A 26,300-nucleotide genomic window follows, 5' to 3' on the forward strand; every position below is an offset into this window, starting at 1 on the left:
AATGGAAACAACCACAAGAATAGCAAAAATAACTAAATATGTATTGAGAACCAATAGTAGGACTGATCCTAGTAGGACCCTAGAGTCAAAATGCCTGTATTCAAATCCCAGGTGCACCATCCATTAGCTGTGTAATCTTGGATAAGTTGCTTAACTTCTCAGTGCCTCAGTGTCCTATGTGTAAAATGAAAATAACAATTGCACCCTCTTGGGAAGATTTGGAAGAAGCAAATGAGTTGACTCTGGTACAACCTTTACACAATGTCTGGCACTCGGTGCTCAATAAATAATAGCTATCATTGTCACCATTGTTATATGCTGGGCACTGCTCTAAACATTTGACTTGTGTTATGGCCTGTAATAATCACTCAGAAGGGAACTGAGGCCCAAGTGTGAGTTCATGTCTAGTCCATTTGCTTTTTCTTAGGTGTAAACTAAATCCTATGTGGAAGCTCAAAGTATAAAACAAAAAGCAGCATGACTTTGATTGAAGCAAGGTGAGATAGGCTCAGCCTTCCTTTGTTCTCCTTCCCCCAACATCCCCACGATAGGCCTAAGCCTCCTTCCTAGCCACTGTGAGGCACAATTTGCAAGCCTGCTGATGTAGTCCATCTAACCTTTTCATGATCAGATGAAGATGTCATTAGACCTGAAAGGGCAAGTAACCTGCCCAAAGGTTATATAGCTAGTAAAAGGCCGAAGGGATGGCAACACTAGGCTTGAAGGATAATAACTTGGTCAAAGAGAACAACCTCCTTAGTTAAACTAGAACATAGGCCATCCAGGCTTGGATGGAGAAGAGCCAGGAAAAGAGGGGTGAGCAGGAGGGGAGGGGTGAGCAGGAGGGAAGGGGAGGCTGACCCAGAGACCCTGCCTCTGGGCCCTGAGTGTGAACAGCCCCTCTGGACCTTCATATCTGGCTGAGCCCACCGCAGACTTTAAGACAAGACAAAGCCCTGCCCTCACAGAGCCTCTAACTACACAGGGTTGGGGGTTTTGTTCTGACAAGGGATGTGGTGCCTGTCCCTGAGCTCTCCAGTCTGGGGGATGTAGCTGACACGGGGGCTAAATCCTGCCATTTAGCCCTTCTGACTGAACTCTTGGCATGAGAGAACATTTTCATGAGACTCCTCCTTCAAGGTTCTGGAACAGCAGCCTGTTTTCCAACTCACTGTTGTTGGGGAAGTAGAAAGGGACAGCCTGGCTTCCCACTCCTTTCACTGCTACACTTATGTTGTAAGTGGTGTTCAAGGCTCACCACTGTTTATCTGACAACCTGCACTTTGTCAGCTTTTGTTTACAGACTTTGGCGTGAGTTAACTGAGGATACCACACAGAGGAGAAATTACAGATGTTCCCTTTAGAGATGTTCCCCCCTAGTGATAGAATTCCAGCTCAGCTATTTAAAATCCTAAAAGATGGTGCTGTTAAAGTGCTGCACTCCATATGTCAGCAAATTCAGAAAACTCAGCAGTGGCCACAGGACTGGAAAATGTCAGTTTTCATTCCAATCCCAAAGAAGGGCTGTGCCAAAGAATGTTCAAACTATCATGCAATTGTGCTCATTTCACATGCTGGGAGGGGCTTCCCTGATAGCTCAGTTGGTAAAGAATCTGCCTGCAATGCAGGAGACCTGAGCTTGATCCCTGGGTTGGGAAGATGCCCTGGAGAAGGGAAAGGCTACCCACTCCAGTATTCTGTCCTGGAAATTTCCACGGAGAATTCCATGAGGTCACAAAGAGTCGGACACGACTGAGCAACTTTCACTTTCACATGCTAGGAAGATAATGCTCAAAATCCTTCAAACTAAGCTTCAGCAGTACGTGAACCGAGGACTTCCAGATATACAAGCTGGATTTAGAAAAGGCAGAAGATCCAGAGATCAAATTGCCAACATCCACTGGATAATTGAAAAAGCAAGAGAATTCCAGAGAAACATCTACTTCTGCTTTATTGACTATGCCAAAGCCTTTGACTGTGTGGATCACAACAAACTGTGGAAAATTCTTCAAGAGATGAGAATACCAGACCACCTTACCTGCCCCCAGAGAAACCTGTATGCAGGCCAAGAAGAAACAGTTAGAACCAGACATGGAAAAATGGACTGGTTCAAAATTGGGAAAAGAGTATGTCAAAGCTGTACATTGTCATCCTGCTTATTTAATTTATATGCAGAATACATCATGCAAAATGCCGGGCTGGATGACTCACAATCTGAAATAAAGATTGCTGGGAGAAATATAAACATCCTCAGATATGCAGATGATACCACTCTAATGGCAGAAAACAAAGAGGAACTGAAGAGCCTCTTGATGAGGGTGAAAGAGGAGAGTGAAAAAGCTGAATTAAAACTCAACATTCAAAAACTAAGATCGTGGCATCCAGTCTCATCACTTTATGGCAAATAGATGGGGAAAAAGTGGAAACAGTGACAAATTTTATTTTGGGGAGTTTCAAAACCATTGTGGACAGTGTCTGCAGCCACGAAATTAAAAGATGCTTGCTCTTTGGAAGGAAAGCTCTGACAAACCTAGACAATGTATTAAAAAGTGGAGACGTCACTTTGCTGACAAAAGTCCATACAGTCAAAGCTATGGTTTTTCCACTAGTCATATATGGATGCGAGAGTCGGACCATAATGAAGATTGAGCACTGAAAAACTGATGATTTCAAATTGTGGTGCTGGAGAAGACTCTTGAGAGTCCCTTAGACTGCAAGGAGATCAAACCAGTCAATCCTAAAGAAAATCAACCCTGAATATTCACTGGAAGGACTGATGCTGAAGCTCCAATACTTTGGCCACCTGATGTGAACAGCTGACTCACTGGAAAAGACCCTGATTCTGGGAAAGACTGACAGCAGGAGGAGTAGGGGAGACAGAGGATGAGATGGTTGGATGGCCTCATTGACACAATGGACACGAGTTTGAGCAAACTCTGGGAGATATAAAAGGACAGGGAAGCCTGGAATGCTACAGTCCATGTGGTCACAAAGAGTCAGATATAGCTTAGTGACTCAACAACCCCTCAGAGAAAAGTGGGACTTCTCTGGATCCCTTCTGACCTAATCATTTGAACCACTCAGACCCATAAGACCTCAGGAGGATGACAGGATCTGCAGGACAGGGCAAGGCAAGAGCAAATACTGAAGGGCAAACCTGAGTACAGGGCCCTGGGTTGCTTGCCCCTCCCTGGACGAGCCTAGGACCTCCATCTATATAATGAGGGTGTGGAGCAGATGCTCTCTGAGGGCACACCAACTCCATGCTGGGCTTCAGTTGGGGCCCTGGCCCATTGGTGCTCTCTCATGCACTGGCCTGGAATCCCAAAGGAACACACCCAGTGATGGATGCAAACAGAGTCTGCTTACTGCCATGACTTGCCAGTCCTCCTGGCTAGTCACACAAAGGTGAGGATGTAGATGACTGATTTCCCCATCCCTGCCAAACTGCAAACTCTTTCCCTGACACAAAAGCCATTCATGGCAAGGCCAGCTGCTTAAATGGACTGAGTCCTGGACTCCTGAGCCAGACTGCAGGGTCCCTGTTCCTGTTTGGTGGTACTGCATCTTGCCAGGTAATGGAGAGAGGAGGAGGGGCTTCTGCAAGTTCCATTGGGGTGAAATTGTGTGTGCTAAAGTTGGGGAGTGGGAGGGGTGCGACTGTGGGTAGGTGCTATGACTACTTCCCACATAAAGCAGAAAGAATTAGTGGACACTAAACTGATCAGCCTGTGTGACACAGGCTGACAAGGAAGGACAGGAAGGAAGCAGCGAGGCAGGTGAAGGGCTAAGGGGTGGGTTTGCCACTGACAAGCTTATCTTATATCTCATTTGGGTCACACGACAGTTTGGTGAAGTTGGAGTTGAGTTGAGTTCAGTTCAGTTCAGTCGCTCAGTCGTGTCCGACTTTTTGTGGCCCCATGAACTGCAGCAAGCCAGGCCTCCTGTCCATCACCAACTCCCAAAGCTTGCTCAAACTCATGTCCATCCACGAGTTGGTGATGCCATCCAGCCATCTCATCCTCTGTTGTCCCCTTCTCCTCCTGCCTTCAATCTTTCCCAGCATCAGGGTCTTTACCAATGAGTCACATCAGGTGGCCAAAGTATTGAAGTTTCAGTTTCAGCCTCAGTCCTTCCAGTGAATATTCAGAACTGATTTTCTTTAGGATTGACTGGTTTGATCTCCTTGAAGTCCAAGTAGGTATTTACCATCTCCCTTTAATAGTGATGAAACTGAAGCCCAGAAAAGTGATATGACATGTCATCTAGTAAGTAGCATTGATGCTGATGTTCAAAGTCCAGGCTGCTTTGAGAGTTGCAGTTCTTAGGGACCTCTTCTCTGGAGCTGATAAAATCTGTGCAACTTATACACTGTTGCTGCCCATCCAGTAACTCTTATAAGACTAGGCTTCTAGGACCTAGGAATGATCCTTTCTATTTGACTAAGGCCCAGAAAAGGCTAATAATTGGGCCATAGTCAGACACAGCCAAGAGGAGACAGGAAAGACACTCTCCATCTTTCACCTTTCTGCCTTCAGCTGGAGGCAGAACACTGATCCAAGAAGTACTCCACCACAATTCTATATCTGGTCATTTTCCATTTAAAAGTGCTCTCAGATCCATTATCTAGAGGTTTCTGGGGCAGGAAAATATTGTTTCCATTTTCTAGATGAAGTAACTGGGGTTCAGTAACTTGCCAAAGGTTACACAGCTACTGAATGGTGGAACCAGGACTTGAGGCCAGAGTTGTGCCCAAACTGCCCTCTACTTGTCCACAGAGTGAATTTGGCCAGTGTGGGAAGGATAAAGCAAATTGACTGAAGCATAACATTTGAGCCTTAAAGCAGCAAACCCCAACTCCCTGGGGGAAGGACATTTAAGCTCTTTTCCACATGAACCTCTGAACTGCAGACAGTTGTGGGGACCTTGGGAGGGAAACACAGAAACCAGTGAGGTCAGTTCTCTGGAGCAGAACCCAGAGCTGCCAGCTTTCATGACTTGCTAGATGTAGATACCCCATCAGCTCAAATGGCTCTGTGGTCAGGGTGCCAGGTTTGAGTTAACCACACAAAGTGCAGGAAGGGATGCAGAGGCCTTCTCTGTCTTCTCCTCTCACCAAAGGTAGCTGCATTTCATGTTTGGCCACCAAGCCATCTTGATGTTCCTCTACCCTAGTGATGTTGGGGAGAGAAGACCCCAAATCTTTCTGCCACCAGTGAGTTTGGGCAAGGCTGCTTCTGAGTCATTCATTCAGCCCTTGAACAAATATTCCCTAAATACCAACTCTGTGCCAAGCTCCTTCCTGATCAATGTATATGCCATAAATAGTAAAACACAGTCCCAGGCCTCAGAGGATCCAAACTCTTATTGGACAAGGAAGACATACAGATAATTCAATATAGAATTATTGCTGATGAAACTGAGCTGAAGGAGTGACTGGAAAGGGAATGGCTTATTCTATTCATAAGAGGGGCTACAGGGTCTGTGGGACTTTGCCCAGTGAAGGAGATAGGGCAAATACCTTAACCTCTTTATGCCTCAGATTCCTCATCTGTAAAATGGGATAATAATAATACCTACAGGGTTTGTATGATGACTGTATGAGTTAAAATGTACAAAATGCTTAGAGTAGTGCCAGGTACATTGAAAGCACCATGTAAATGTGAAATGAGTGAAGGAAATGATAAGCATTGTGTGTGTGTGTGTGTTGAGAGAAGAACACATGTAACACATTAGGATAGTTAATGAAGTTTAGTGTGTCCTGGGAATGCCAGCTGCTTTGGCTGGGTGAGCTTGTGTGGAACTATGAATGTCAAACTTAGATGTGTGGACTTGTCCTTGTAGGTGATGGATAGCCCTTTCTGAATCTGGATCTTTGCTATGGAGGTTGGCAGAGGACTCCTGTGTGAAATGCTAGTGCTCTTTCACCAGCCCAACAGGTGCTGGGTCCAAGAGATTGCTGGAGCTAGGAAACAGTCAGTTGCCACACATGAATGGAGAACCAGCTCCTGACTGGGTTATGGGGAGAAGACACTACATCTCTCCCCTTAAGGAGCTTCTCATCTCGTTGGAATAAAGTCTGCTTCTGCCAATTCAATTTTCCTGGTTTGAAGTTGTGGCGATGCATGGGTAAAAGGCTCTGTCGTGGCTGAAGAGGCAGTGTATATATAGTGATTACTAACCAAAGCTGAAAGATTTGTCTGGGTTTAAAGCCCAGTGGTCACTTCCTAACTGTGCAGCCTTGGTCAAACTACTTAATCGCTCTGTGCTGCAATTTTCCCACCAAAAATGAGGGCAATGATAATAATTCGACCTCCTCACAGAGCTTTCATGATGCTTAAAGTGTGATCATACATGGAAAGTGTTTATAACTTTGACTCACATAACAAGTGCTTCATAAATGTTACTGTCTGTTCTCAGTGACTGAGGGCCTTCCATGTGCCAGGTGCTTGGTATCCCTGGGGTCTAAGGCAGGGGCTTAGAGGTGTTTGGATGCACAGGACCAATGTGGCTCATCTTCCTGGAGTGTCAACTTTCCTCAAAGGCTTAAAGGATTAAAGCACCATTTTTATATGAAAACAATATGGATGTACACTGGAATTATTTGGAAAATTCAAGATGTTTAAGAGCAGGTATTTTAAAGACATTCCTTGCTTGGATACAAAGCTTCGGGTTACAACTTCAGCCCCTGGGGATTCTACACATTCTTCCCCCTCAGCCTTATGGGTCCTTGGGTACAAAAGTTCCAACCAAACAAAAGTGAGCTCATGGAACTTTTACAGTGGAGTATTCTCTGGGGTAAGGGTGATCTCCATATCACATGGGTGAAAACTGAGGTTCAGTTGCCTAGGAAATCCCATGGATGGGATTTCCTGGTAGGCTGCAGTCCATGGGGTCGCTAAGAGTCAGACACGACTGAGTGACTTCACTTTCACTTTTCACTTTCATGCGTTAGAGAAGGAACTGGCAACCCACTCCAGTGTTCTTGCCTGGAGAATCCCAGGGACGGGGGAGCCTGGTAGGAGGCCGTCTATGGGGTCTCACAGAGTCGGACACGACTGAAGCGACTTAGCAGCAGCAGCCTGCTCATAAGGTCCAAGGTATTCTTGACACTAGGAGAGCTTCAAGGGGTACCTTTTGGAACCCAGGGTCCAGTTGATCTTGTCAGACAGAAAACAGGGGTGGTGAGAAGTGTGGGAGTAGAGTAGGCTGAGGAGTGAGTCAGTCAGTCAGCCAAGAAGGCGGAAGCCATTGTTTCCTTGACCATCTGGCTGTTGCACAAGGTCTTCATGCCACATGGTCTGTGAGATCTGGGGTAGACAGGAGGTGGAGGGGCTGACTTGCTGACAAAGAAGACCATCACTATCTTGAACTGGAGTGGAAGAAATGATGGTGGTGAGACACTTCTCAAATATGGGGTCTGGTGAAGGCCAGAGGGGGACTACAACATGGCCGGTTGGTGAGGCAACGCTGCTGCTGCTGCTGCTGCTAAGTCGCTTCAGTCGTGTCCAACTCTGTGAGACCCCATAGACAGAAGCCCACCAGGCTCTGCCGTCCCTGGGATTCTCCAGGCAAGAACACTGGAGAGGGTTGCCATTTCCTCCCCCAATGCATGAAAGTGAAAAGTGAAAGTGAAGTCACTCAGTCGTGTCCGACTCGTAGCGACTCCACGGACTGCAGCCTACCAGGCTCCTCCGTCCATGGGATTTTCCAGGCAAGAGTACTGGGGTGGGGTGCCATTGACTTCTCCGGGCGAGGCAGCGCAGTGAAGCCAAATGACTGGAAGTCGGTGTAAGACCGTAAAGTGGGAGTTTCTGCTCAAGGTGGGGACGGGAGCTCGCTTGGCTCCTCCCACCCTCGGTGCTGCCAACCGCGCGCAGAGTCCCCGGCCGCCACCGCCACCGGAGGCTCAAGCGCCACCAAGAACTCATGGCCCAGGCTCTGGGCTGGGGGCGGGACTTGTGGATCCTGATGCTCCGGAGTGGGACGCCGCGGGATGTGAAGGGCACCCGCTGGGACCCGCAGAGCTGGAAACCCGGTGATCAGAGCCGAGCTGACCCTGCGGGAAGTCAGGGCTCGGCTGCACTGCCGCAGGCTCTGCACTCCCGTTCTCGCCACCTCCCATCTCATCTGTCCCATCTCAACCCCGCGCCTGACTGGCAGCCCACTCCCCCCGCCAACCCCGTTTCAGAGCTTTGACCCCCGCAGTCCGCTTGCTTATAATTCCTAGCCATCTCTCGCTCTGTCCCTGGGTACACCATACTTGAATCCCTATAGTCCGTCTGGCTTTGTCCCTCCCCACCTCTCCTTGGGCGGGCATCCTACTCTCAGAAAGAGCAAACACTGCATACTATGGTTATTAACTGTGGAAAATTCTGAAAGAGATGGGAATACCAGACCACCTGACCTGTCTCTTGAGAAACCTACATGCAGGTCAGGAAGCAACAGTTAGAACTGGACATGGAACAACAGACTGGTTCCAAATAGGAAAAGGAGTACGTAAAGACTGTATATTGTCACCCTGCTTATTTAACTTCTATGCAGAGTACATCATGAGAAACGCTGGACTGGAAGAAGCACAAACCGGAATCAAGATTGCCAGGAGAAATATCAATAACCTCAGATATGCAGATGACACCACCCTTATGGCAGAAAGTGAAGAGGAACTAAAGAGCCTCTTGATGAAAGTGAAAGAGGAGAGTGAAAAAGTTGGCTTAAAGCTCAACATTCAGAAAATGAAGATCATGGCATCCGGTCCCATCACTTCATGGGAAATAGATGGGGAAACAGTGGTAAACTTTATTTTGGGGGGCTCCAAAATCACTTTGGATGGTGACTGCAGCCATGAAATTAAAAAAGACACTTACTCCTTGGGAGGAAAGTTACAACCACCCTAGATCGCATATTCAAAAGCAAAAACATTACTTTGCCAACAAAGGTCTGTCTAGTCAAGGCTATGGTTTTTCCTGTGGTCATGTATGGATGTGAGAGTTGGACTGTGAAGAAGGCTGAGTGCCGAAGAATTGATGCTTTTGAACTGTGGTGTTGGAGAAGACTCTTGAGAGTCCCTTGGACTGCAAGGAGATCCAACCAGTCCATTCTGAAGGAGCTCAGTCCTGGGTATTCATTGGAAGGACTGATGCTGAGGCTGAAACTCCAATACTTTGGCCACCTCATGCAAAGAGTTAACTTACTGGAAAAGACTCTGATTCTGGGAGGGATTGGGGGCAGGAGGAGAAGGGGACGACAAAGGATGAGATGGCTGGATGGCATCACCGACTTGATGCACATGAGTTTGGGTAAACTCCAGGAGTTGGTGATGGACAGGGAGGCCTGGCGTGCTGCGATTCATGGAGTCGCAAAGAGTCGGACATGACTGAGCGACTGAACTGAACTGATGGTTATTAACACATTGTAGGCAGTTCTAATAAATAGTATGTTCCCGCCTCCCTATTCCTCTAGCACTTTGTTGCTGCCTCTGGTATGGCATTTGCAGCCTCCTGTATGTCTTCCTGTTCCACTATATGTATTTTTATCTCTTCATTCGAATATCTGTCCATCCTATCCCATGTTTTGTCTCCATGACTTACTACCGAACCCATAGCTCCCTACACTCTCCATCACTCCAAGAGCACTTTCCTTCCCCACTCTTTCCCACAGTTGTGTGACACAGCCCAGCCACCCTGGCAACACCTTTTTAGTCAGCCAGAAAAGCCTAAAAGCTCCATCTCCATGGTCTCTTTCCACTCCAGAAAGTCTCCAAGAGTGCCTGGCACTTTGTCTTTTTTCAACGGAAAAAATATATATTTCTTTGAGCACTGAAAAAACCCTTTCATGTTCTGCCCGTTCTTTCCCCCTGGTAATTTCCCCCTTGCTCCCACTCAAATGCCACGTAAGGAATAGCAAACCAGGTCTAGATTTGTCATGGAATGTGTGAATCCATTGAAGGATGGGGGGCTATGGAGATCCTCAGATCAGACCATCTTATTATGTGGGCACTGAAGACCAGAGAGGGCAAGATTCTCAGCCTAGTCACACAGTATCCTTGTGGTAGAAGCAAGGTAGAAGCCAGAGTTGCAGTGTCCTGGCCCCTGATCCAGGAGTCTTGGTGGGAATGAGACCCAGGAGCAGCTTTCCTGGTGTTTCTTGGTGGGCTGCTTGATTCAGACACATCAGATGTCCAACCTTGCTGTCTTTTCTTTTCTCCCTGTCCTTTGGGACCTCACCTGGCTGCCTGCCTGCCTGGGTTGAGCATTCTCCATCTAGGGATGCTGTTGCCCTCTGCACTGGCATGGTAGTTCCAGGAATGCAAGGACCCTTGTTGGGCCTGTCTACCCTGTTCCCTACCCAAGTCCCTAAGAGTGCCCACCATGTTGACTGACAGGTTGTTGTGTATGTGTAGGGGAGCCCTGGCCCTGGCTCAGGGTCGAATCAGACTCTGTGTGTGTGTGTGTGTGTGTGTGTGTGTGTGTGTGTGTGTGTGTGTGTAGGGGTACTGGGGAAGGGGGAGAGCTGTGCTTGCTGAAGGGAACATTGAGATGAAACAGGAGTCCAAAGCCAAAAATCCAAGCCATTACTGAGTGACCTTGGAGCCACATCACACATCCCATGACCTCTCTGATGCCATCCTGGGACCTCTGAGGGCTATTCTTCAGGGGAAGGAGACAGGGTGGATAGGTGGCCACACGTCTGGTACTGTCTGCCTGAGTTGAGATTACCAAACCCCAGAGACCCATAATCATGGGGTTAATCTGGGCCAGGCTGTGGGCAGGAACTGTAAAGTCTACTCTCTATCTCCTTCCAACCCCTTGCCCCAGCAGCCCTCCAACTTTGTGGGCTGCAGCATGAGGTTAGGCTGTGGTGGGCTGATGGTGGAGACTGTGGGTGGAAAAGAAGAACCCCTCCTCCTTCATCTCCTCACACTCCCAGAGTTTGTCTTGGGAGCTGCTTCCCGGGAGGGACATGTGGAAGGATCCTGGCAAGGGGGCAGGATCCTGAGCTTAGTTCAGAGGCTCTGGGTGTCCACTACTGCAGGATGAGCTGAGGACAGCACCGGAGGCAGAAGACAAGTCTCCAGTCCTCTGGGCAGCTTGGCCTCAGCCCCTCCCTTTCTCTGAATTTCATCTCAGCCCCCTCTTCCTTTTTCACTCTTTCATCTGCTCTTTCTTGCCTGGCCCCCTACTAATGCCCACCCTCAGAGGACCCTCATACCCCACCATCCTTTCCTTTACAGAAGCTCCATGCATGTAATTTTCTGGAAGTCCTACTCCCACAGGAACACACAGAGAGACTCACAGGAGTAGAGAATAATCTGGAAAGAAGGGACCATAGAAACCGGGACCCAGTCATTTTTTCAGATGAGGAAACTGAGCCTAGACAGGAAGGAGCAAGTTTGAGGACTGAAGCTAGACTGGACAGAGGTGGCTGTTGGGAAAGGTAGAGGGAGGTTCCTCTGACCTCAACTGCTTGTTTGTGTGCATGGGGAAGATGCAGGGCAAGGTGACAGTCTCTAGCTGGAAGTGGGCTTGCTTTTGCTTATTTCCCTTCAACACACTGTGACCTTCCTCTGAAGGGCAGGAATGGCGTGGGCCGTCGGGCTGGGGGTGGACATCCTGCTCTGGGAGTGTGTACCCAGTGTGAACCCACCTATTTTTTTTGACCCAAGGCAGGCAGACCTCCCCAAGGGAACTAACTGAGCTTTGGGGGGAGGTGGTATTGTGGGCCAAGGATGGGGGGCTTGCAGTAGAAAACCTCTAGCTCCTTTGAGACAGTCCTGTAAAGCCAGACCAGAGTCCCAGCCTGGATGTGAAAGGGGTTCATTGCTAGGTCTACTGTGTGCATGCTGCAGGCCTTCAAGCTGACACTTTTATCTGGTGTTTGGAGACGTTGAGGGGTGGGATGGGGACAGGCTCTTGGATGTCTGGGGAAGAGCTGAGGACCGGAACTAAGTGGGCCTGGGTTTTCTGCCTCCAGTTGCCTAGTCCAAGTGTGTGGAGGCAGTCATGAGCTGCCCCAACACTCCTGATGTTACCCTGGACTATTCTGGAGTGGGACTATGCGTCTGATGGCAGTAGCCCAAGAAATTCCCATCTGGACAGGGAGGGGTGTAGGGACTGTTGTTAATTTCTCAGATAGGCACTTATTGAGACCCAAGTGTCTCAGAGTAAGACTCAGGGTAACAGCCTATGGAGTTTCTCTCTACCACTGCCTAGAAGGAAAGCGTTGATTGGCTTTGGCAAAAGCTTAGCTTTGCAACACCTTCAGTGCCATCTTGTCACCCTTTATAGTATTCACATCCATTGTCTCAACTTTACCCACTAGAGATTGTGCTCTCCCCTGATTTTACAGATGAAACTGATGGTTGGAGTGGCACAATGACTTTTCCTGGGTGACACAGACAGAAAGCCATAGAGACTAGCACCCAACTTTCCTACTTCCTGATCCAGGACTCACTCCACCATTGCTCAGTGCCTCTATCATCATATCTGACACTTGGAAGCACATGCTAGGTGCCAGTCACTGTTCTAGGTAATTTAGTCTAGTGGATCTGCTTAGCAGCAATATAAGGTCAGGATGGTGATTATCATCCACACTTTACAGATAAGGAGACTGAAGCACAGAAAGCTGGAAAGTAAATTTGCCCAAGGTACACAGTTAGTAAGTAGCATTGTTGCACTTCTGTAACCAGGCTGTCTGACTCCAGAATCCACTGTCCTGACTTTTGTATGACACAGTGGGCTATGGTAGTGATAGAATGAGGGCAGCCCCATGCCTCAGGCATAGAAACACATGCATGCACCCTGAGACTTAGTCACCTGCCCTCAGCCTACCCTCATGAAGGCTACACTTCTCTGCCTGATGGTTCAGCTGGCATCTAGGGCAGCAGCAACACTATAGGACACACAGGAAATGGGGGGCGGGGGTTATAGGAAAAGGGATGGCAAGAATCTGGAGTTTCCCATTATCTCCAGAGTTATTCAAGATGCTGTCCAGAAAGGGACCTGTGAAAAGGTACCATGTTCTCATCTTCCAGGAACCGTTGATGAATATCTGTTCATGCAAGACCCTGGCTTAGGTTGGGGATCTTGGGGAGCAAGGGATGCTGGTGTTTGAAGGAGATGAGTTATCTTTGTTTTTCTGAAGAAACTGAACTCTCCTTGATTTTCTGGAAGCTCATGGGATAAGGGAAAGAGATTTTTAAAAAAAGACCTACAGAAATAGCCTAGACATCTGCTTGGGCCATTTCAGAATGTCACAATGTGCATTGCAAATATTAGGATTGTAGCTTTTGCTGATTCTTGTGTTCGCTCATGACCAGATGTTTTTATTGAGTACCTAGTCTATGATAGGCATTGTGAAGCTCTTGTTCTAACTATTTATAGCAATTGCTCCTTTTGTAATTTTTCTACTTTTTGTAGTTTTTCACTTCCTGTAGTTTTCCCTTTTGTAGTTTTCTGGTTTGATAACCTTTCCTTTTTTTTTTTTTTTTTTTAAAGAATTGGGTGTCTCAGAACCCATCATATCTGATTCACTTATATTTATCTACCGAAAGGTAACTTGAGTTTTTTGCTCATCATTCATTTGATTTATTTATTCATGTATTTATTCATGGTTGTCCCTTGAGTATCTTTTAACATTCATTCACCCATTAGCAAACATTATTGAGAAGCTACTGTAGGCACTGTGCTTGGTGTCATGTGGTGGATGGAATCTGCTCTGATATGGTTTCCTGACTTTCAGTACAGTTTAGTTCAGTTCAGTTGCTCATATGTGTCCAACTCTTTGCAACCCCATGGACTGCAGCACTTCAGGCCTCCCTGTCCATCACCAGCTCCCGGAGTTTACTGAAACTCAAATCCATTGAGTCGATGATGCAATCCAACCATCTCATCCTCTGTTGTCCCCTTCTCCTCCCACCTTTGAGCCTTCTCAGCATCAGGGTCTTTTCAAATGAGTCAGCTCTTCGCATCAGCTTCAGCATCAGTCCTTCCAATGACTATTCAGGACTGATTTCCTTGAGGATGGACTGGTTGGATCTCCTTACTGTCCAAGGGACTCTCCAGAGTCTTCTCCAACACCACAGTTCAAAAGCATCAATTCTTTGGCATTCATCTTTCTTTATAGTCCAACTCCCACATCCACGCATGTTGCTGCTACTGCCGCTAAGTCGCTTCAGTCGTGTCCAACTCTGTGAGACCCCATAGACGGCAGTCCACCAGGCTCCCCCATTCCTGGGATTCTCCAGGCAAGAACACTGGAGTGGGTTGTCATTTCCTTCTCCAATGCATGAAGGTGAAAAGTGAAAGTGAAGTCACTCAGTTGTGTCCAACTCTTAGCGACCCCATGGACTGCAGCCTACAACAGGCTCCTCCGTCCATGGGATTTTCCAGGCAAGAGTACTGGAGTGGGGTGCCATCGCCTTCTCCACATCCACACATGACTACTGGGAAGACCATAGCTCTGACTAGATGGACCTTTTTTGGCAAAGTAATGTCTCTGCTTTTTAATAAGCTGTCTAGGTTAGTCATAACTCTTCTTCCAAGGAGCAAGCATCTTTTAATTTCATGGCTGCAGTCACCATCTGCAGTGATTTTGGAGGCCAAAAAAAAAAACAGTCTGTCATTGTTTCCACTGTTTCCCCATCGATCTGCCATGAAGTGATGGGACCAGATGCCATGATCTTAGTTTTCTGAGTGTTGAGTTTTAAGCCAACCTTTTCACTTTCCTCTTTCACTTTCATCATTAGGGAACCTATAGGACCACTGCAGGACCCACATTCTTATATCCCTCTAGCCTTTTCCAGAAACATGGTAAGTTTGGCTCCAACTCAGAGCCTTAGGGATGCTTACAAATATAGCAACCCAGTGTCAGGAAGAAAGTCATCTCCCTTCCCACCCATGATAAAGATTTCTGACTCTGGGTTGGATTTTGTTTCCAGGAGTTAGTTCTGGCATTCAGGCTTCATCCACACCCAAGACCCAAGAGGACATTGCTCATCTTGAACAAAGTGCCAGCTGTGTGCAGTCTTGTCATTGAGAAGAACAGACATGTACACACCTTGCTTCACCATTTCTCCCCTCATTCTCATCAGGGCTGGCAGGGAGGGAAGGTGGAAGAATTCCAATTTGGCCTAGCGTACTGAAGGCCAGGCAAAAGGGGGGGGGCACCTGGGGCTAGGTCTAGTTCTGCCATTGCCTCAGACGACTTTAAGAAAGTTGCAGTGCTAAAAAACATTAAATTTTGCTCTCCTCTATGTTGTGTACTCTGGGCAACAAGTTGGATGCACTCCTTGCTTTCTAGAAACTCCAGCTTCATTTCTCCCATTTGTCAGGTATGAAATCTCCCATCTATTAGGAGAAAATGACTAGTGTGCAGGTATTATTCCTGCCATGGATTTGCTGGGAAAACTTGAGTGAGTCATTTCGTCTTAGTTTCTATTTTGTAAATGTGGAGGATAGTGATTGGATGGCATGGGGTCTTGGGTACTCCCATCCCTGACTAATAGGGGTTCCTGATTCAACAATGAAATGAAAGTGTGAAATTGTATTGGACCCTTGTGAGGAAAGGCAAGAGAGAAATCAAAACTTTACACTCTGTTTCTTACCAAATTTAAACAGGCTTTCTGGTGGTACTTGTCACAACTCTTGGGAGCCTTCTCATTTCATGATTAATGCATCTTCCCAACCCAGGGATCAAGCCCAGGTCTCCTGCATTGTGGGAGGATTCTTTACCGGCTGAGCCACACAGGAAGCCCAAGAATACTGGAGTGGGTAGCCTATCCCTTCTCCAGCAGATCTTCCCGACCCAGGAATCGAACAGGGGTCTCCTGCATTGCAGGCAGATTCTTCACCAACTGAGCTATGGGGGATTTTTTTTAACACGATTAATGCAGATACCCCAAAATTTCCCTACATTTCTCTGCACAGAGTTTGGACACGGGCAGAGAGCTGGGAATCGTGGGGAGTGTTACAGAATGCTGAGGCCTGAACAAGGTGGGAATGGCAACTTCCTTCTCAAATACCTAATGTTCTTTTGGTTGCCCCAACTAATCAGGGATCTCACCAAAGTTGTGTCTTCCGAACTCCTCGCAAATTATTCTCAGCAAGCAACTGAACCTTCCCGATTGCATGGTCTAAGTATTTAAATTCCCCACACGAGTGCCAGACACAGAGCTTAATAGATTATTAGTCTGCGCGCCAGTCACCCCGCTTCTTCACCCTTAGTTGCTGGCCCTGAGTTTGTACCTTCCTCCAATGCCCCCCCTCCCCCTCAGCGGTGTGACCGGAGGTAGAGGCAGAGGCCCAGGGATTGGAAGAACTTGAAGGCAGAGCCCCACCCACCACAATTTGGGCAGCTTTCTGGGGAGTTCGGTGGGCCGGACTGCGCCCTCATTGGTTGAAGGTCCCGTAGGTGGGCGGGGCGTCCCCGCCGCCGGACTCGCAGCTGCTCTGTCGCCACCTGCGCCGCGAGTGGCTCCGGGTTGACAACAGCTAAGCGGCCGCAGCAGCTGCTCCTCTGGCTGGCACCGTTACCCCCGCCCGACCCCAGGCTCCGCGCGTGCCTCCCGCCCGCTTGTAGCTGCGTCAGGACTCGAACCCAAAGCGACGGACACGGCCTCCAGGTGGGAGTTAGGGCGACGGCCGGAGGAGGTCGGGGCCGGCGAGGCGCCAGGGCTCCCTCGCCTCGCCTCTCCAGCGCGCTCCGGCCCCGCTCTTAGCGGTTCGGCTGCGCGGCGTCCACAGGAGGCGCAAGGGGAGCGAGCTGAACCACTTGCGTCCCCGGGATTTGAGGCCAGAGTCGCCGAAATTGGGGGACTCCCGGAGCCCGCCGTCCGCGATTATCCCGAGAAAGCTCCGCGAGTCGGGTGGTGGAAGACAGCTGTCCGCGCATTACCCCCGGGCCTGGTTGGAGCCCAGGGCCGCGGCTCTGGGGCTTCGGAGGCGGGCTGAAACTGAGCGGGGTGGCGGGGCTTGGGCTCTGTGGTCGAGTCACGCCGCTTTTCCTCTCCTATTCTCCTTCCTCTTCTGCTGAGCGCATTTCCAGGAAGCCCCTGGTTGGGCCGCCTGGGCTTTCCCCTCAGGCCACTGCCTTCCCTTCTGAGAAACGCCCGGACTTTCCTGATATTAAGACAGCGGCGGGGATCAAGCGAAATCCTTTGGATAAGTCGCGTTTTTCAGGGCTCCATTACCCCATGAAGTCCAAGATGGTTTTAGATTAGAGAACCTGTGAGCCATTTAGTAGAAGTTTGGTGGATTTCCCCATTTAGATAGTATGAGGTTCTCTCCTCCATTTCTGTTCTCCCAAGACTTTTTAAAGTACTGAGTTTTAACTCAGAAAACCAAAGTTCAGCCACTAATTCATGTGACCTTAGGCGAGTCATGCTACTTCTGTGGGCCAGTGTTTTCAACTGCACCTTGGTTAGTGGGCTGGATTTCAGTATATAAGGGGCCAGTCTCTTCCACCCTGACATCTGGTGACTTGCTGCGTGGGTCCAGGCTCTTAAGCTGGCAAAGTGTTGTTTCTGAGATGCTTGGGGTGACAGGAGCTATGCAGATGGAGAGCCTTGTCGTGGTTATGCAGCTAAGCCAGCTGGAAAACTAGTGGTACTGGGAAAGGCAACCAAGACAGCAGCCAGACTGAAGGTGGAGAGTAGTGGGGCCAGCCCTGGGCCCCAGAGGTTGGGCTGGAGGGCCCTGGCTTGTCTCCATCTCACTCAGAGCACCCATGTTGGGGGGCCCTGCAGGAGACGGTGATGAATCATACCAAGGGCTATTTTCAAACCCTGACTCCTACTGTGGATCTGTTCCTGCCCCAACTCTAGGGGTTGATGTCCCCACCCATCGTCTGTCTTACTACTCTCTGAATTTTCTCTTTACTTTCATCCTCCTGAAATAAAAGATAATTCTTGTCTGGGAATGAGAGGAGGCAGCACAAGAGTGTAGAGAAGTAGAGGAGATGGCATCTGCAGGTGCTTTCTGAGTGGTTGATGGAGTAACCCAGAAGAATGTGATGGGAATGATGATTTTGGGGAGTGGGGGACTCTCACCCGAAGGCTACAGCTACCATATTGCTAGACAATCTGGGCTGGTCCTTTGTCCAACTATGTCCTGGATTTGAGATTTGGAATTTCTGTTCCTTAAAAGCCAGAAAGTCCCGAAAGGAGGAGAGGATGGAGGCTATAATGGGGATGCTGTGGCAGATGGTAAGGTTCAGCAGGTGACAGGTTTAACAAAGGCAGGGTGTGCCTCTACCTTTTTGGGGAAGGTGAGCCATGGGGTCTCTCACTAGAAGAAGGAGTTGTCTCTGGCTTGAATAGATTAAAGATAACTTTTCTTGGGCTCCCAGTTTGGGTAGGATCCTTTGGGAGGCTGTTATCAGATAAAGTAAAGAGGGGATGTGAAAGATGCAAGGGCTTTAGGATGGGATGTGTGAACTCCTCCACCCTGCAACTGTTAACAGAGGAGTTGAGCACAAGGCTGGGCACATAGTTGTTGGTGTCAAGTGTTTTTTGCAGCTTTATTCATCTGTGACTTGGGGCCTTGGCTTATGTGTGTGTATTAAGGGGGAACAGGTCCTAGTAAATTTGAGTCACTGGACAGGAGGCCCCATTCTGGGTCCTTGTCACCAATCTGAAGTGCTGTGTGTGTTGAGCCTCCTCCTGCCCAGCGTTTCACTTTGGAACTTGCATGCCCCACTGTTTCTGTCCCTATTTACCCCGACCTTGCTGGAACTGCAGAACTGAAGGTAAAGTTCCTCAGGAGTCTAGCGTGGTGTCAGGCAAAGAACAGGGGACTGGGAGCAGGACACATGGAGGTTCTACTTCAGGCTCTGTTGTTCCATTCAGTCTCTTAGACTCTTGGTTTCTCCCTGCTTTTTCCGCTTCAGTAGATTAAGTGAGAAGGTCCATGGCTAAGTGCTTGGTAAACTACCAAGTGCTGTATAAATTATTAGTCATTAAGTTCTTGGTACTAGTTCTTGTGAAGGACACAAAGTGTAACCCCCACCTTCCGGAAATCTGTCATCTAGTAGATGGGAGTTAGTGGCATGGGTACATGACACACCAAGTCTTTACCTTGGTGAGGGCTTTAAAATATTATGAAGAATTTCGAACATACATAAAAGTAGAGATGATCGATGGAGTAAAGTCCCATTAGCCACACATGGCCAATCCTTCCCTATTTATACTTCATTCTCTTGTTATTTTGACATGAATCCCAGACACCTTATCAATTTGTCTAGAGTCATATTACATATATATGTATGAATGATAGAGACTCAAATGTTAGACACTGCACCACTATCTCATCTGAAAACAGTTCCTTAATATCATCAAAGATTCTAGCAGTTCATATTTCCCTTTGTTGAGGATGTTTTGCCCTGGGAAGACTGACCTGGGGAGCAGTGAGTTTTGACCGATGGGAAGGTGACTGACAGAGGCAGTGACATTTGAGCTGAACCCTGAAAGAGAGGCCTACGAATGGTCTGAGTTGGAGGGATTATGGAGCCCTAGCCCCCTTGTTTTAAAGTGCCTGCTGCTGTCTCTGAGGTTTCAGCTCTGGGGCTTGGGCTCCCAAGGTTGACTTGTGGAGGATTCTTGTAGAAAGTGTGTGCGTGCCTTAGTTCTGTAGGGGTAAATGAGAGTTCTGACTTTCTTGCTGGCCTGCCCAGTTCCAGGGCCACCCAGGAGCTTGAGGTCAGCATGCCTGGGAGAATTCCTGGGAGGCTTCTCGCCTCCTGGCCTTCCCCTGCCCCTGGCCCCCAAGGCCAGTTCCAGTTCAGAGCAAAACAGGATGCATTCAGGATGAGCGTCTTTCCCAGCTTGTCATCTAATCACCATGACCCAGCTTGGAGCTTCCTCTCTCATTCATGATAAAAACCCTCACTGTCTCGCTTTTCCCTCCCACCCCAGTAAGGGTGTGCTGACTTCCTCCATATCCGGGCCAGCCCTCCTCCACCCCCTTGTGTAGCTGAGGGAGAGTTTCCCTCAACCAGGCCTTGCTACCCCAGAGCCTCCTGCTCTTGGGCTGTCCTTGGGAAAGGAGTGGCTCCTTTCGAACAAACCCGGGGTCCTGCCACTGCGTGGTTAATGATTGAGCCACATAATAACCACCTTGGAAAGTCACCTCTAGGGATGGCCATTAACTAACTCTTTGTCCACCCCAGGCCTTAAAGGGACCCCATTTTGAGCCCTTACCTTCCCCCAAGGGGACATTAATGAACATTCAGACATGAGAACTTCTGGGGCCAATTAAGGTTCTGCCCCTGTGTTTTCACTTGGGGAAGCAGAAGTAGTCATTCACATTGCTTGAAGGATACATATGCATCTTGGGTGGTATTATAGAGACAGCCAGGGAATTGAATTAATAGGAATTCAGATGGACAGTGGGGTAAGGTTTTTGTGTTTTTTTTTTTTTTTTTTGTTTTTTTAGGCATCAGAGTCATAGGGAGTGGGGGTGTTTCAAGGAACAGTTGAATCCCTGATCTCAATTTGAAAGTCTAAAAGAGCAAGAAATGCCCACTCAAAGCGTTTGCCATTACTGGGCGGGGGGGGGGGGGGGCTGTGTGTGTCTGTTTTCAGTCCAGCTGTGGGTCCCTTCACACCAGACTGGGACATAAGACCTGAGTCCTCCATAGTGGAGGAGGAGGCATTCCTCAGAGAGCCTGTATCTTGACAAGCAGTGGGAATTAGGAAGGATCAAGCTAGGACACACGTCCGATATAGGTAGCTCTAGACCGGGGGTTCCCAACCTTTAGGCCACAGATTGGAAGCAGTCTGTGGCCTATTAGTAACCAGGCCACATAGCAGGAAGTGAGTGGTGGGTGAGCGAGCAAAGCTTCATCTGTCTTTACAGTTGCTCCCCATCTCTCTCCCATCACCCCCAGATGGGCCCGTCTAGTTGCAGGAAAACAATCTCAGGGCTCTCACTGATTCTGTGTTATTGTGAGTCATAATTATTTCATTATATATCACAATGTAATAATAATGAGAATAAAGTCCACAATAAATGTAATGAACTTGAATCATCCTGAAACCAACCCCAAACCGCCCCCCCCCACCCTCATCTGTGGAAAAATTGTCTTCCACATAACTGGTCCCTGGTGCCAAAAATGTTGGGGACCACTGCTCTAGACCACAAGTTTTCTGCAGTTTCAGTGAGACAAGAAGGAACCAACATTTAGCGAACCCCATGGGCCTGCGATAGGGTCAGGAAACCTGGCTTCTGGTTGTGCCTCTCTCTAGCTACCTCTCCATGAGTGACTTCAGAAAAGACAATTTTCTTTCTCTGGGCCTAGCTTGGGTCCATGGCATAGACTTGGTGGTCTCCCAGGCTTCCTTCTAGCCATGAGACTATGCATTCCCAGTCAAGAATGTTTTCTTATCCACAAGGCAAAGGTGAGCTGGTTTCAAATTGTACCATGCCTAGTCACTAAATACTCTCAGCTGGCTGGTCAGTTAGGGTTGGCAGGGCCTTGAACTACCACAGCTTGGGTTTTCCTTGAGCGTGGCCTTTTGTGCAGTTTGCTCTCTTGCCCCTCCTCATGTTTGCATCTGCCCCAGGTGGCCACCCTCGACCCATTCAGCCACAAGTTAATGAGTGACCTGCTCCCTCCCTGTGTAGTACCAGCCCGCAGTGCTGCTGAGATCCCAGGTCTCTGTGGGAACCGGCCAAGGGCCTAACCAGCTCTGGTCACCTTTATGCTTCTCCAGCAATACACTAGAGGTAGGAAGCAGACAGAGCTCAGGAAAGAAAGGCCTTTAGAGGGCACTGGGTCTAACTCTCCTTCAGTAGCTCGGGTTTCCCCTCCAAGTATTCGAGCAGTTCCTGTCACCCAGTTTCAATAAGCGGGAGCACAGTGTTTCAAAGCAGTTGCTTACATCCATGGAATCTCCAAAGTTTTTTTTTTTTTTTTTTTTTTCCGATGTTGAGCTGATCTCTGTCTCCCTTTGGCTTTTACCCCTGGGTCCCAGCTCTGCCCCCTGGGACCACCTAGACCCTATCTGTTTTCTCTGATCTGTGGATGTCTGAGGACAGAACCCGAGTCCCTCTGTGTTTTCCCCAGGCCAAACAGCCTCAGATCCTCCAAATGTTCCTCAGGGGACCTGGGACCAGTACTTCCCAGCTTCATTACTGGCCTTTGCACATTCTACCATTTGTGGCTCTGGGAAGCCCCTCGCTTGCCTCCGTTTATTTGTACCCTCAACTTTTCCAGACTTCTCCATTACTTTTTCATGGTGACTCCAGCAGGTTGATTCTGAACACCAGGAGTCCTGGGTCCAAACAGCTCATACAATTCTCTCTGATTTGTTTGTCATTCTGGTCCAGGTAGCTCCCATGACTGTGGTGCCCTGGGAGGGTAGGGCCTTCTTCTTGGTGTCCCCACATCTGAGGGTAAGCCTGAGGAGAGAAGGTGCTCACTGGGATGGGCTGACTGCATTGTACTGTGTGGGGGCTGACCATATAGCCTGCTTTTCTGCCACTTGCTTTTGTCTCTTGAGCTGGTGGGGGGTGCGGGAAAGGGATATTTTAAGGAGCATCAAAGCTGGAAATGAGTCTGAGCCATGCCCACAGCAGGGCCTAGAAGTGTGAATCAGATGGGGAGAAACACCAGTTCAGCCATGCCTCTAGCAGTTGATGATGATGACAGTGACGAGTCCTACCATTTCTTTAAAGTTTCCAAGGGACTTTCAGTTCCATGATCCCCTTCTGTTCTCAGAACAACCCAGTCAGATAGACGATGTGATCCCTGCAGCAGGATCCTGGCTGATCCCCACCTGAGGCCCAGAGAGAGGAAGCGCTCAGTCTCCAGGGAGGAAAGATTTGGAACCCATGTCTTCTGACCCTCAGCCTTCCCTGTTTCCCCCAAACCACACCTGGCAGCCAAGGCGGCTGGGGCTGACTTGGCAGCTTCCCCACTGCAGAGGAACCTCTGCCCAGGCTGTAGTTCTGTTCCCATGGTAGAGGGAGGGATCTCTAGGGGAGGTGCCTGAGGATTTCCTGTCCTTTATCTGGGCTGGCCAAAGGCAGGCCTGTCTGAGGTGCGAGAGAGGCACTTGCAGCCAACCTTTCTGCTCCAGGCTGAAGTCAAGTCAGGCAGGCAGGGGCAACGAGCTTGGGAAGCACGTTGCCCCAAACACCTAGTCTGAGCAGCCCCGACCCGAGTAGTGTCTTCTAAATGGCACAAACAGAGAAGGTCATGTGGGAAAGGGGCCAGAGTGGAGTCAAAGCAAAACACCCCCTGAAGTGTACATGTGATGCCCGGGGCAGGAGAGTATCACTGTGAGGAGTGGGGACTCTGGTATAACGCAGCACTGGGTGACTTCAGGCAAATTCTGTAACCTCTGTGAGCTTCCATTTTGTCAGCTGTGAGATGGAGGTATGTACTTACCTCAGGTGTTGCTGAATATTAAATCCAATAGTATAAATAGCACTCTCACTGTTATTGTTGTTTAGTAGTACTTTCTTCTACCTTGTCACTGCTATTTCTCACTAACTTGGAGACATGCTATGCTCAAACCTGCCACCTCTCGGGCCTAAGTCTGGACTTTTCTGTCATTTCAGATTCTGCCTCCTCCTGAAAAGCTCTTCCTGACTGTGCTTGCCTCCAGGGCTCCCTTCCTCCGGGCTCCTTTAGTGACATTATGACTCTGAAAGAGACGTAGTAACAATGATAACACCGAGAACAATAGTGAATTCTTCTCAATTCTTGACACATTTGAATTTACTTAGCTCCCATGACAATTCAGTAAGGCGTGTACTGCTATAATCACCCCCGTGTTATGTATGAAGAAACTGAGTCAGGGAGAGGTTAAAAGAACTGCCCCAAGGTCACGTGGCTCAAGGGTGATGGAGCTGGATCAGGACACAGGCAGTTTGAGTCCACCACCCACATCCTTAGCGACTGTGTCATGCTTTCCCCTTCCCTTTCCCAGATGCCTGCCTGGGAGGCAAGAGCTAAATCTCTAGTCTCCCACCCCTGCCTGACTGCTCCCCACACCCACCAGCAATCACTGAGTCCTGTACATACAGTCCCCAGGTCCTTGCATGTTCCAGACCCCCCAGGGTTGACAGATGAAGAGGAGAGAAAACACTGAGGGCTGGGTATCCATGCTCTAAAGCAAAGCTGCACTGAAGTGAGGGAGGGTGTGCAGGAGGGAGTGGGGATTGTTCTGATGGCGGCAGGCCTGCCTGATTAGCACTTTCCAGCACTGAGGGCGGAGAGCAGGCTGCTGGGTGGCATTAGGAGAAGAGACATTTTAGTGAGCTATCTTCACAACCAGGTTGTATCATTTAGAAGGTGTGGGTGGTTAAGGGCATGTGGGTAGCTGGCTGGATTCGCTTTTGTGAGCCCTCCAGCTGGCCTGGCACGTGCTAAAATTGGGTATGTATGTGAGGGGCTTTGGTCTAGATGCTCTAGTCCTCCCTCCAGTGTTCCCACTTCAGGGCTCTCGGGTGCTGCGAGCTTCCTTCCCTCAGGTTGTACCAGCTCCCAGCTCCATTTCGAGCTTATTCTGTTACTTGCCTCCAAATGAGCTCCAGAGGGTGCTTCAAGGACAGTCCATCTTAGCCTCTGCCTCCCTGAGAAGGAAGGGCCTAGTACCAGCAATGTTTGTTCAGTTTTCAGACCTTGGTGCCTACCACAGGGCCCAGTGCAGAGTAGGTGCTCAGGTAGTATTGGTTGAATAAATACACAACCAAGGGGGAGTGGATTTGGAGGGGAGAGCCTGGGGATGCTGATGTGAGAACAGATCAACAGGAGGGCTGTGGGCATTTACTCAGTTTCCTGGTTTCATCTGTAGTCCAATAGAAGCCATTTGACCTTTCAGCCTGGCATGCTGCAGTCCATGGGGTCACAAAGAGTTGGACACGACTGAGCAACTGAACTGAACTGACATTTCATAGCCTTAGTTTCCTCTTTTATGCAGCAGGTCTGCCTTGGACAGGGCTGTTGTGGAGACCAAAGAGATACAGGATGACCAGGTGCTTCTCCACTACTGGGAACTGACTTCAGGTTAACGGTTCATACTGCAGAAAAACTGGTATTTTTTTTTATGTCTATGGCCTAGATAATTTTTCCTGTTTAATGAGGATTCTAATGTAGTGGCTCTGACTCTGGAGCCAGACTGCCTCAATGTGGATCTTGGACCACCACTTCTTCACTGATGACCCTGGGAAATTACTCTGAAGTTGTGGGCCTCAGTTTTCTCATTGATCAGATAGAGATATTATCAGAGCACTAACCTCACAGGGTTGTCATGAAGGCTCAATAACATAAATCATATAAAAAGTACCTAATCTAATGCCTGGGACAATAATGATGACTTGTTGCCCTTTGGCTGCTGTGATTGTTATCTTATTTTATATTTGCAAATACCTCATGTTGTCAGTACTATGATTGTAATACTATTTGACAGATGAGGACACTGTGGCATAGAGAGATTAAGTCTTATCCAGTGTGATCTATATAAAGTCTTTAGCTCAGGGTCTGGCACATAGTAAGTAAATATTAGTGTCTATCATGAATTGTTCTTAATACACAACATAATTACATTCAGTATCATAAAAATTGTTATCAATAATGATTACAGCCAGAGCTGAGAAGTAGCAGAGCTAGGACTAAAAGTCAGGTCTTTAAGATCACTAGCTTGTTACTCTTCCCACTCACTGTACCACAGAACCTGTATGCTCTGGAGTCCTAACACGGCCATCAGGCCACTCTTTGGGGTTTTCCTTCCATTCACCTCACCATGGCCTGAGCATACCCATCATCACCCCTGTCCCTACCTTCTCCTTTGAGCTCCTTGTCCCAGCCCTCCCTTTGGCCGCTGCTGGGCTCCAAGGCAGGCTTGTATCTGTTGGCTTCCAGAGGAGAGCAGACCTGGCCTGAGGAGGCTGCTTCTCTCAGGCCCATTTCCTTTCTGTCAGAGACAATTTTCTCTGGATCTCAGGGTGGGGCCAAGCTCCTTCAAGGCATTTCCTGCCCAGAAGTTTATATTTGGCCTCAGCAAGAGGAAAGGGAAGTTGGGTTTAGGAAGGGGGGTTGGGATGTAGAAGTGGTGGTACAGGGTCAAAACAGGTGAGCACCAACATTTTGCAGAACAGGAAAGGGAAGCAGAAGATGGTGGATGTCCCTTCTCTTAAGTAAGTTTGTGTGCTCACAGGAGCTTGGGATGGGAGAGCTAAGTGCTCCATGAGGCAGAATGCCTCCACCCTCATCCAGAGTTTATCTTCTATTCTCACACCTTTGGTCCTTGGTTCCTGAATGTATGGTTTCTTCCCTGGGGCAAGGTGGGCTGCCAG

The 26,300-nt window shown here is 48.6% G+C and overlaps 1 protein-coding gene across 4 annotated transcripts in view; it reads left to right on the top strand.

Annotated features, from left to right (window-relative positions):
- The window catches only part of STARD8 (StAR related lipid transfer domain containing 8), a 77,820-nt gene that overhangs the window by 28,055 nt on the left and 23,465 nt on the right, over positions 1 to 26,300 (top strand). For 2 of the 4 annotated variants that reach the window (XM_027962847.2, XM_027962846.2), the window contains exon 1: positions 16,457 to 16,621. The exons of the other annotated variants lie outside the window; for them this stretch is intronic. The gene's annotated coding sequence lies outside the window, so the exon portion shown is untranslated. Of the gene's footprint in view, positions 1 to 16,456; positions 16,622 to 26,300 lie in introns of those variants that run through there. 4 annotated transcript variants of the gene reach the window in all.

The sequence above is a fragment of the Ovis aries genome, chromosome X (assembly GCF_016772045.2).
Source record: "Ovis aries strain OAR_USU_Benz2616 breed Rambouillet chromosome X, ARS-UI_Ramb_v3.0, whole genome shotgun sequence".
NCBI classification, from domain to species: Eukaryota; Metazoa; Chordata; class Mammalia; order Artiodactyla; family Bovidae; genus Ovis; species Ovis aries.